The sequence below is a fragment of the Saccostrea cucullata genome, unplaced genomic scaffold (assembly GCF_032062105.1).
Source record: "Saccostrea cucullata isolate Sc308-1 unplaced genomic scaffold, CSIRO_AGI_Scuc_v1 ctg2308, whole genome shotgun sequence".
NCBI classification, from domain to species: domain Eukaryota; kingdom Metazoa; phylum Mollusca; class Bivalvia; order Ostreida; family Ostreidae; genus Saccostrea; species Saccostrea cuccullata.
Genome location: NW_026936297.1, coordinates 34,838 through 47,808, shown reverse-complemented (window position 1 = coordinate 47,808; position 12,971 = coordinate 34,838). Strand labels below are relative to the sequence as shown.

The following is a 12,971-nucleotide window of genomic DNA, read 5'->3' as shown; positions in this document are numbered from 1 at the left end:
ATTTCTCTGTTTCTAGAAAAATTGCCATAAGGACCTTTTGTCGTGGTGACAGTCATATATTTCGTATTGACTGTACATTCGTGTACTTTTATGGTGAATATCTTATCTTATTTTGCCCTCTAATATTAGGTTTTAGTCCGTTGTGAATAAAACACCGACATGGAAAAGAAATTAGCGATCAGAATGTTTTCAGAATTAATGGTTAGATTTAATGTGAGAAAAACAAAGAAGTAGGAATAATAAATAAGACCTTAGAAACGTTTTTCTATTTAATATTACCTATATGTGTCTAAAATTTTTGTAAACTTTTACTCCTTCTATGTATTTAATGTTTCATAATTTATTTCTCCTTTTATTTATGCTGCCATGAATTTTGATATTTTGATAACCCTATTTTCTTACATTTGCATTTACTGCGTCCACTCAATACCTTTCCAAAAACAATTTAAAGCTCGTCTGGTCCTGAAATTGAGACCATGAACAGTATCACCTATTTATATCGCCACATCAGGTGACAAGAGAAATAGGTCAAATGCACTTCGATCGAATTATTCTGCGTGGATAAAGTAATCAAGACTGTCCAATATCAAATGTTGAGGAAAAATTTTGCTGCACCGTAACTTAATGTCCCGTAAAATCAACCGAGATTGATACCATTCTAAACATCTTTACATGAAAATTTGTGGACCATATGAATATCATTTGAACTTTTGTAATTTTTGAACGGCCCTTGTACATGACATTTACATGCAGTTTTGCTGCGGAACTAAATAAATATGTTAGAAACACATGCTTAATATCATTTGAAATATAAAGTAACAAAAAGATACAAACATTGATAATAAATAAATATATACACTTTTTTCAGTGGAAAGCACTAGCTCTTTGATCGTCAATCAAATTAATTTTCAAAAAATCATGGCTACAAATCTGCAGCTAAAGGTAAACATTTATCAAATCTTTCACATTTTCTTAAGACGAGAAGACTATCTAGAGAAAAATAATGAAGACTTGAGACATTTTTAAATTTTTTTCCAACTGAATTTAAATTTCAGCATTTAAAATAGGAGTTTATGTGCTTGATGTGACAAATTATTTTACAAATAAAACTAATATGACAACGATCAACAAGAATCTACAGCGATAAAGCTCAATCTAAGATATCATTTCTGGATTTCATTTATTGGTATACTCATATTATTATAATTTTTCAGATATGAGAAAAACGTATCTTAACTTTAAATTCCTTAAATATTATGCATAATAATCATATACATCAGCTACATTTTAATGTTAAAGCACATAATAAGTATTTTTACGCTACACCTTCAATGTTTCCCAAATATTCAGTCTTGAATATAGAGACCTTGATTTCTCATATATCAACCCTCCCTAAAATGCACATTATTATATTCTATTTTGCCATAAAACGACAAAAAGCTCCTATTGTGTGCACCCGTAACTGGCCGAGAAAACCCCTCATGATAAAACTGTTCTTTGAGCTTCGCTTTCCACTCTATGTATAAGCCAGGAGCAATGTGGCTGGATTTATAGGATCCGCTTTGATACGTTTACTCCCAAGACCACCGAGAGTACATTAATAATCAAAATTTACTGTGTCGTTTCTAGTTGAACCGTTTAAATTAATTAGGCTTTGGTACAGATTTAAATCTGTAATTTGTAGTTCTACTTTACATTTGCCCTATTTAAGTATAAGGAGCACACAGCAGGTATGACTGGTCGACAAGGGATGCTTATTACTGAAGACACCTTGTCCCATCTTTAGTGTTTTAGAAGTCCATATTCACTCTAATAGCGATTTATTTTGTTTCAGCACATTTGAGCTAGAATACACTTCGCTATCCTTATATTTACTAGCAATTCCACATAGCAAGAACATTTTCATACCGATAGATAGTAGAATATTTTTTTTATTTCTTTAAATAAAAAAACTAAAAAGCTCTGTAATATTTGACATATATCGTTGTACTATTAGAAACTAAATTTTACCCTTTATAGATGCGAATACTTGGAAGTCAGAATGATATGTATGGAGATCCCAAAAAGTATTCAAACTCAAAGGTCCATAGAATAATACAAAACAGGAACAGGACAAACAAAGTGATCCAAAACATCAGAAGTGGGTGCCATGGAGGAGTGAGCATTCCCATCCGACCAGTCTCACCCGCCGTGTGCTCTTTGTCATGATAAAAAATAACAAAAATCCGTCGTCAATTCGTTATGTAAATAATAGTCTAACAATATAATTTGTATGAAAAACGTCAGTCAGTATTAGACTCAATGATAAATTGTATTTGCTGACAATATCATAGTATCAACCATATAACTTATGAAATGATGATTGAAAGCGAGACTGTTGATATTATAAGTATGCTGAAGTATAATTTTGAAAGAAACTTTAAATAAACAAAGAAACAATAAGGAAGGGCACCCCAAAGCGGAACATTCCCTAGCTGTATATATTATGAAATTTTTGTAATGTTAAGAGGCCGTGTCAGTAACCATTGAGATTTACATGGAAAGTCAAAAATTTTGAATTGGGCAAAAACCACCCTAAAATATTTGAACAACAACAAAAAACACATTTGAGACAAATTTTACAAATTTATTCATCATCATTGGTTTCCATGGCAACAAATGTGATTTGCATAGTAAATTCTCAACGAAACATTGTAAAATAATACAAATTTAGACATATTTAAATGCAGAGGGGGGAACAATTGGAAGGTCTAAATTTGTTTTCTTATACTGAAATAATGAAAGATGCATCAGAAGAAAATATTTTTATGTCTGTAAGTATTTTTAAAAATTTTGATATGGTTGCTATGGCAACCGAAAAATGACAAGATTTTCATGATGGGAATATCCGTGGAAAATTAAGTTTTTCAAAAGTTGAATACTTAAAAACGCAACAACCGTAGATATTGTATGTCATACAAAGTTAAAGATATATCCCAATACTATGAAATTATAAAATAAAAATTGGTAGTCGGATGTCCAAATTTTTTTTTTCAGAAATCAAAATTTGCATTTTTTTCAAAACACTTTCAATGGATTTTCGCAAGTTTTGGCAATTTTTTTTTAATATTACAACAGATATTTAACAGTTAGATGCCATATCTACAGAAACATAGTACTTTAGAAAAATCTCCATAAAATGTACGACTTTTTTATAAAACAATAGGAAAAGAAATCTCCATAGCAACGGAAATTATACCCTAGCAACTGACTTGACTAGGATCGGCAAAACATGAAACATACACCCAAGAAATTAAAGCCTCTCAAGTGGAATATTTGGGTCATGGCATCCTGATCAACTGTCAACCCTGTTGTTCTTACCCCATCATATAAGTAATAATAAGTACCATTGCTCCACAATGTCTAATAGTTATACAATATAGTCAGAATGTGGACCAAATATGCAAAAACTTGACCATATATGACATAACAAAAGTCGAAGTTATATGTCAAAATGACGCAATGTTCAACCCAAAGGGACGCCAATGCTCTGTCTACTGGCTAATTTACATTGCTGTACCATATTTATTATTCAAGTTATAAACCTAAAAACAACTAGAACTGTCCAAATGGGACAAAATACCCCCCGCTGGGTTTTTCAGAAGTGCTAAATCATGAATATTTTATGGATCTAAGAGAAGAGAGAAAAGCTAAAAACATTTTAGTGCAAATGTAATTGCTCATTAATTTTTTTTTAAAATTGAAACGAAGGTGCAGCCTAAAAAATAGACTGAATGTATGGATCACACATGAATTATGAATTTTTTTTGTCAGTGACCTTGAACCTGCATAAATGACCTTGGTTTAAAGTCATGACAAGTTCTCAGGTCAAAGCAATGTTTGAGTAAAATGGGAACCTTTCAAGTTTATCCTTAAGAAAGATATGGACCAGACATGAATTATAATTTTTTTACTGCCTGTGCACTTGAACTTGGACAATTGACCTTGGGTCAAAGTCATGACACACCCTTATGTCATAAGTGATCTTTGTGTAAACAAGAAAGTATCCAAGTTTATCAATAAGAAAGATATGGACCAGGCACAAATTATGAAGTTTTTCCTTTCAGTGACATTAAATTTACACAAAGAACCTTGGGTCAAGGTCATGACACATCCACAAGACAATAAGCGATTTTTGTGTAAAACAGGAACTTACCAAGTTTTTCCATAAGATAGATATGTACAAAACATGAATTAGGAACTTGTTGCTTTTATAACCTTGAACTTGCATAGATAACCTTGCATCAAGGTAATGATACATCCTAAGGTTATAAGGAATCTTTGTGTGAAATAGGAACTAACCAGTTTATCCATAAGCAATATATGGACCACGCACATATTAAGAAATTTTCCTTTCAGTGCCCTTGAACTTAAATAACCTTTGCTGAAGGTCATAAACCCTCTTTGTGCGAAGTAGTAGATTCAAGTTTATCCAAAATAAAGATATGTACCAAACATGAATTTTACAATTTTTCTTTTAGTGACCTTGAACATGCACAGATGACCTTGGGTCAAGGTCATGACACACCCTTAGGTCATGAGGAATCTTTTTGTAAAATGGGAACTTACCAAGTTAATTCATAAGAAAGATATGGAATGGATACAAATAATGAAATTTTTCTTCCAGTGACCTTGAACTTCCCCAAATGACCTTGAGTCAAGGTCATGACACACTCTTAGGTCATGAGCAATCTTTGTATTGAGTAGTAGATTCTAATGTTCCTCCGTAAGAAAGATATGGACCGTACATGTTTGCACAGCTAGACAGATGGACGGACGGATAGACAGACAGACAGACAAGCTGATTCCTATATACACCCCCCCAAACTTCGTTTACAGGGGGTATAATGAGAAGTCGTGTCTGTTAAACACAAGACGACCTTATACTTATTCAAATGAAAATAAACCTTAACATCAGCAAGGCTTGTGAAAATGTAGTTTACAGCAATTTTATATTTCAAGTTTTATCTTATTTTACTATCAAAGACCAATCAACTGGTCAAATATCAATGCTCACTAAAAGTATCACAGATATGAACGTAAAACAAGAGTTTTCCATTGAAAATGTGTGTCTCAGGAATGACATATCAAATTGTGACAGACAGATAGACTGATGGTCAGCTAGTCAGACTGACAAACAATGGAGAAGTGATCCCTAAGAGTCCCCTTGCTATGCAGGCGACACAACTAGGCACCATTACAGCATATCTTGTACCTGATTCTGAGACTGAATTTTTTCTGAAGTGTACAGTCAAATATTTTTCAGAAATATTTTGCTAGAAATAATAATATATCGTATAAGTGGAAATTTTAGCGAGATGCAAATTTAGCGATTTCTACCAAAGTCTGGTATTTTACTTTTAGCCAGAAGTAATTTTAGCGATTTTAAAATGTTTATTAAAGAAGCTATTACAAATAATAAGACATTAATTTTTAGCAATATTCAATTTTAGCGATGTCAGCACCCTCTCTAATAATGCCAAAATGAAATCCTTGCTAAAAATTCTACTTATACAGTATGTTCTTCAAAGTACATTTATGCACAGTAAACAAGAAGTATGACACATTTGATTTTAGATATTATCTATTTTAACCAACTAGAGCTAGAGCAGTATAATCCAAGTGTTGTCCACAGACAGATGGACAAACAAACAGGGTGATTCCTATATCCCCCTTCCCAAAACTTTGATATCAAAATCTTAAACTTAGTAAGAAAATGTTTTTAGTTCACTGCTTTAAGAGCCATATCAGAAATCTGATTCAAATTGTTCATGTTCCCTTCAGCTGTCAAGTCATTTTCTTCACTTCAGTGTTAGACCTCTGCCTTTTCACCAATGGCATCAAGATACATAATCAAGGTCTTCCTTCTATGTAATGGACTATCTTCATGCTCTTGAGAATCCTGGCATTCAGATGACTTTCACAAGGTGTTTGGAAAAGTTGTCGTCTGAAGTTGAATCCACCTACAAAAGAAAGATACAAAATCAATCCAACTAACAACTTCATTTAAAACAAGTTCATTTTGACACAAATGTTACTCATGCTGAGACAGTGTTTCACAGCCCTGAACCAAAGTCACACCTTCAATGTCAAGGTCAAGGTAAAATTTGATGGAGTTTTCAGGTCTGTATTTCTATATGCCTCATGGAACAGCTTCATACTTGGCATACAATGCTCCTAATGATAAGGTGGTGTGCCATGACCCTAACTCAATGTCAAACTTCAATGCTAAGGTCACAGTAGACTTCAATGAAATTGTCTTATCTGAAATGCATTTCATACCTGCCTCAAAAGCACAGCTTACATGACACAAATGTGCCTCATGATATCAGTCTTAAACAACCTTTGACAGAAGACAGGGTGAGCAATATGGGTCCATTTTATGCTTCTTGTCTGGGTTTAAAATATGAAGTTCATAGGTCAAATGGATTTAAGTTATTGAGTCAATCCTTTCAAGTTTGAAGTTTCCAGGACATATAGCATTTGAGTTATCTCTCGACAAAGAAATGGATGAACAAAGTGATTACTGGTACTCTTTGAGGCTGGGCTCTTATGAACAAGCTGATGGTCAAAGTAGTTCTAAACAATTCAGTACATGTAAAAAAATTCAGTACAAACCTCTATTTGTTCCATATGCTTTGAATCTGGTTGTACTTCATGGTTATTTGGTAGTTCACATAGCAACTCATCATCATCATGATTCTCCTGAAAGTATTTTATATCTGTTTACAAATTTACATGACCCTACTGCATATAGTTGCTGATTCTTTATAATAAACAAGCTGATGCTAAAAGTAATTTAAAGCAAGATAAGTTTGTGAAACAGTATGCCCCCAGCGTCAACAAATATAGAAAAGCTAGTTTTAGCAAAAAGATCAAGATCTAAAGGTTACTAACGTTGGTGTAATTTAAAAAAAACTTAATTAGTGGATTATGTATACAAAATATGATCTCACAGTTCAAAAGTCATGATAAAGGTTAAAGCTGACAACAGATAGACAGAAAGGACAAACAAAAATATGTTCATGCTCTTTGGGCATAATAATTCAGTACATGTAAAAATTTCAATACAAACCTTTATTTGTTCCACATTAATTGGATCTGCTTGTACTTCATGGTTATTTGTTAGTTCACATTGCAACTGATTATCATCATGATTCTCCTGAAAATATTTTAGACCTGTTTACAAACTTACTTGAGCCTATAGCATATAGTGACTGGGATATGATATGACATTAAACTGGACAAAGGGGATACTCCAATTTAGTCTCACATTTTCAGAATTATCGTATTCAGAAATTGTGCCCAACCTGATCAAGGGCTTAGGAGGAATAGCACCCCACCCACGCCTTACTTTTTTGGGAAGTCAAAATTTCCTGTAGTTAAAATTCATAAATCCTGGTTCCCCTCCCCTCCACTTTAAGGGTCAGGAGCAAATTTTGAAACCAGAGTTGAGTCTGTTATCCTAGTTTCCCTTCCCCTTTTCAAATCAATATTAGCAACCTCAAGTTTTGTCATCTTGTTTTAGTGTAGCTGCAGAACTGTAGCTCTCCAAAAAAATATATATTGATAGACCTGAGATAATGAGGTATAGCGGGTATGGCTATGAATTTTTTATGAAATATTGTTTGAAATATTACTTATCAAAAGAACACTAATATGCAGACATACACGATTGGAAATCTACCAATTTGACCTTATCAGTGATTGATGAATATGCTCTAAATAATAAAGTCTAGAAATATCTGGCATTTTTCAGTTTTTTTTTTTTTAATATTTTGAATTTTTCTGTGCCAGGAAAACGTCAGAACCAGCGCCATTACGAAAACTGGAAATTTCGCCATTTCCAGTCAGAATTGATTTCCCATACCTGGGAACCGCATTAAATGCCGTTGTTACAATTTATCAATGGCACAATGCTTTTAGTACTTGACAATAACAATGAAAAGAAAATAATCACTCATCATTTCGATACAGGACTTGTATATTTTTTTTAATTTGTAAACGCACGAAATGAAAACAAATCTCGACAGTCAGAGAAAATGTTTCCATCGGATCATGGATCATATATTTGCAAACAAACCATAAAAACTATATTGGTAAGTACTAGAGGCATTGTACTATTGATAAATTGTGAGTTTGACAAGTAATTGCAAGTATCGAAAATACACCCGAGAATGCCGCCTCTGCTTGGAATTCCAAGTTTTCGTAAAGGCGCCGGTTATGGCGTTTTCCTCGCACGTAAAATATAGAAATAGTTAAAAAGCCAGGAAAACGTCAGATATTTCGGACTATAAATAGTACTTTTCAGTCACCTACAAACTCTTGATGCTGTCATGTCCTCTGTAACCGCACAAGACCTGCTTTATACGTCTTTACATGGTGTTTTTCTTCTCCGACTTCTGCTGCAACAGCAACTTTCTGTTCTTTATCAGCAGGAGAGTTCCACAAAAGGGAGATAATCGTTCACGCGTTTTCATATTTGTGGTACATTCTAAATCAAATTATTTGCTATAGAGTACCCAACTACCATTTTTTATTATTGGATTTATAACTTCAAAGCTCGTAGTTTCTATTGCATGTATGATTATGATAGAGTTTGGTTGCGTTTTCGTGTAAAATATTTATAAAAATCATGTTGATTTTACAGCATTTGGTAGAAACAAAGCAAAGTAGGCCCCAATGCTTTAAAATAAACATGGGAAAAATTAAATCTCCCATTTATATTGAAATTAAGAAAAACATAGTTTGATTCTGTAATTAATTTTGACAGGGTTATCAATAATCAAATTTCACACTTTTCAAGCATTAAAATCACCGTTGCTATGGTAACAAGGAAGATGTGACCCAAATAACTCATGTTTGAAAGGACATTCATCTATACTTCCATGCACCCAAATATTAAAGCAAAATATTTTTTTTCACATTCCACTCACTTTATATACAATACCCAATGGTTACTGACACGGCCTCTTAATAATCTCTTGGGAAGAGTTATACTATTATTCTGGTACAAAATATTTCACAATAACGTCAACTTACCGATAAATCTGAGGATATTTTCCACTCAATGCCGTCATCTGCTTCAAAAAAGGATATCATCTTATTAAAAACAAGGATATTGCACATTTTCCGAAGCACGATTCATTTAAAGGGGAAACTCTTCTTAAAGATTTCTGCAAAATTACCAAATAAATCCCCATAAATCACTTGCACCAGGCTCTTTTATGCACATATTAGGAATTCTTGACTACGTAAAACATAGTTTTGTATAGTTTTTGAACACACTGACTTTTAAACAAGAGCAATATTAATAAAGCAAAGTTATCTAAAATATTCGGATATATAAGTTTTTTTTCTTCAAAGATTACAATAAAAAAGATTTGAACACTTTTATTTTACACATTATTTTACACTAGGTTTTAGATACATTATATGAAGATTGAAATAAGACGTAAAGTTTATGATACTTTTCCAGTCATTACAGATCAAGTGTGATGTGACCTGACGTCAATTTCAATTTTGACATCACACATTTGTAGTTCTAAGACTTGAATGCACCGTAGAGTACACTGCAATACATATTTTCTGGAAAGTCTTAACGCACCTGCTTTAAATTATCGATTTCTTGTGATAAAGTATTCCTAGAAAAGATGATAGGGCAAGGAGCTTTAAGGTGTCATAACAGTATTTTACTTGAGGTTCACGAGAAATCATGGTTGAGGCAATACAATCCCAGCATCTCCTCTTCCGATTCGGTTATTTTGATACGAGACTGGAACTGATTTTTTATGAGACGAAAAAAAAACATGCTTACTTCCTGTATTGACAAGATTTATTAAAGTTTAGTGCGTGCTAATTTTTCTATATGCTGTACTTGAGTGGGGAGAGATTAGGCCCTGGACTGGATTTTCAAGCACCTACTCGACATCGACCAAAACAAACTTGCCTGCCTTGCTGGATGTCTTTTTTGGTAATAAAATCTCTGTAAGGAATTTTTTACAATATCTGGAAAAAAAACTTCTCAGAATTTCGTTTTAAATTAATTACATCTACTAAACTTGTGCATTTTTGGTAAGAATTTACATGTATATAGCAGAATTTAATTCTGTTGTGCAACATTAAACCTGTGTTTTAAATCCAGATAAACGTTCCGATTTTATTGTTTATCGGTGAGAGTACGGAAGCGTATTAGTGCCACTTGCACATTTTACTTTTTTTTAATTTCTACACTTTAATCTGTAAAATTTACACATTAATCTGTACATTTTACACTTTAAAGTGTAAATTTTACACTTTAAAGTGTAAATTTTACACTTTAATCTGTAAATTTTACACTTAAATCTGTAAAATTTACACTTTAATCTGTAAAATTTACACTTTAATCTTATCATGCACGAAACATGGTCTGTTGGCTTAAAAATGTGTTACTGAGGATGTGTGAAGATGCTAAATTGACTATGTGAATAAACAAATAAAGTGTAAATTTTACAGATTAAAGTGTAAAATTTACAGATTAAAGTGTAAAATTTACTGATTAATGTGTACATTTTACAGATTAATGTGTAAAATTTACACTTTAAAGTGTAAAATTTACAGATTAAAGTGTAAAATTTACAGATTAAAGTGTTTAATTTACAGATTAAAGTGTAAAATTTACAGATTAATGTATACATTTTACAGATTAAAGTGTAAAATTTACAGATTAAAGTGTAAAATTTACAGATTAAAGTGTAAAATTTACAGATTAAAGTGTAAAATTTACAGATTAAAGTGTTTAATTTACAGATTAAAGTGTAAAATTTACAGATTAATGTATACATTTTACAGATTAATGTGTAAAATTTACACTTTAAAGTGTAAAATTTAGAGATTAAAGTGTGAATTTTACAGATTTAAGTGTAAATCTTACAGATTAAAGTATAAAATTTACACTTTAAAGTGTAAAATTTACAGATTGAAGTGTAAATTTTACAGATTTAAGTATAAATTTACAGATTGAAGTGTAAATTTTACAGATTAAAGTGTAAATTCTACAGATTAATCTGTAAAATTTAAAGATTAATGTGTAAAATTTACAGATTAATGTGTAAATTTTACAGATTAATGTGTAAATTTTACACTTTAAACTGTAAAATTTACAGATTAACGTGTAAAATTTACAGATTAAAGTTTAAAATTTACAGATTAAAGTGTAAGTAAAGTGTGCAAGTGGCACTAATACGCTTCCGTATCAGAGAAATAGGTTATCATTCTTTTTATAATTGATACGTTGATTTTTAAAATTAAATCTTAAGTACATCTTACCTTGGAAAAGGATTTTGAAACACTGATTATCCCCCGTGACACAATAATATACCAATGTACATGGCTTATTTATCTGAATAACCAATGGAAAGAAGTCATATTAAGTAGGTTACGGAAATAATAAAGGAATATCTATTCTGACAGGAAACTACATGCTCAATATAGATATTATATGCAGTTGGTATAATTATACATTCTGCACTGACTATTAATCCTGAATACAATTGTAAGTATATACTTGGCATTTTGAAATAAGATTTGCTGATGAATATTTGCTAAGTTTACAAAAAAAAATTCTTTTCAAGATAACGCCATACTGATTTTCTCCTGTAGCAAGCGCATGGAAATCAACGTTTTTGAACGTGTAAGTGTCCATTGTCTTATTTGCTAATTTTTTTCTTTTACTTAAAAATTACATTTTTGTGGGGTCAATTGTTTTAGTTTGAGGGAAAATATTGTTCTGAGGGAATTTGATTTTTTTTTAGCAATAATACAAATATCAAAGTTGATATTTCGTGGTGGTTACCAATTCGTTGCTTTCTATAAAAACAATGAAGTTAGTGATTACACAGTATCATAAGAACCATAATACATTTTTACATAGTTAAACTTTTTCCTTCTTAGTAAACTTGGAATGAGAAAATGCTAATTTATTGTGCAGAAATTTCTTTTATCAAAATGGATTATTTTTTATGAAAATTGAGTTGTTCAAATTTGCATATGTTAGATTTTTGTTTTAACCGAGTACAGATTTTGTAACCAACATCATTCGAACAGAGGAATTGGTTAACCAATTACAAATTGTCATCCCTATTAACTACGAATTTATAAGAAATTTCCTTAATTAACGTCTGTTTTGTGCGAAATTTATATGTATGACTTGCATATATCAATATGAATCATTAAGATCACCAATGTTTAGCAAGTATAAAATCATCAAATGATACATTCAATACATTATAATGGAACTCTCTCTCTCTCTCTCTCTCTCTCTCTCTCTCTCGCGACAATTTGCATGTGCTATTTAATTATGAACATCTGACTTTTCCTTGATAAGGGAACAGAAGGGGAAAAACTATATGAAGATTTTATGTTACCTAAGCAGGAATTGGATATGTCTCTATGCCAATGTAAAAATTAGATCCTTTAAATTACAGCATAAGATAAGACAGAAAACGTAGGCATGTAAATCATTTAAGCTGACGGGGATTTTAAAAATAGAATACTTAGAAAACGGAGTGTATATCCTTTTACGGATAACAATTATAAGGTCTTAAATATACGGAACCCCGAACCTTCAACTGGCGTCGGAATATCATAAATATTATGGGTTCTGGATTTTAAGTTGGAAGTATAATTAGAACAAATACTTCAAAAAAAACAAAATAAGAAAATTAAAAAAAGCACAGCCAAGCGAAGCATCCCTTTGAAGCAGGAAATATTATGAACATATGCATGTATTATTATGACATAAATGAGAAATAGAACTCTTGAGCATAAACTATATTTAAGTCTATCATCGATAATGGCAATGTCATCTTACAAGATAATCATTTTCATGACGAACATTAACCAGGTAATCAAGAGTAAACATTATCATTATGTAAAATTAAAAATAAGGGAAA

The 12,971-nt window shown here is 31.6% G+C and overlaps 1 protein-coding gene and 1 long non-coding RNA gene across 5 annotated transcripts in view; one reads left to right on the top strand and one right to left on the bottom strand.

Annotated features, from left to right (window-relative positions):
- The window catches only part of LOC134245340 (uncharacterized), a 55,722-nt gene that overhangs the window by 16,946 nt on the left and 25,805 nt on the right, over positions 1-12,971 (top strand). The window lies entirely within an intron of this gene.
- Positions 5,414-8,497, bottom strand: LOC134245339 (uncharacterized). Of its 4 annotated transcripts, none has more exons than XR_009987396.1 (4): positions 8,355-8,496; positions 7,115-7,201; positions 6,658-6,744; positions 5,414-6,002 (listed from the first exon to the last, which is right to left on the bottom strand). It is a non-coding gene; the product is annotated as an uncharacterized LOC134245339 (long non-coding RNA). The 4 variants fall into 4 exon arrangements; XR_009987397.1 differs by having other exon boundaries at positions 8,359-8,481; XR_009987399.1 differs by having other exon boundaries at positions 8,344-8,467.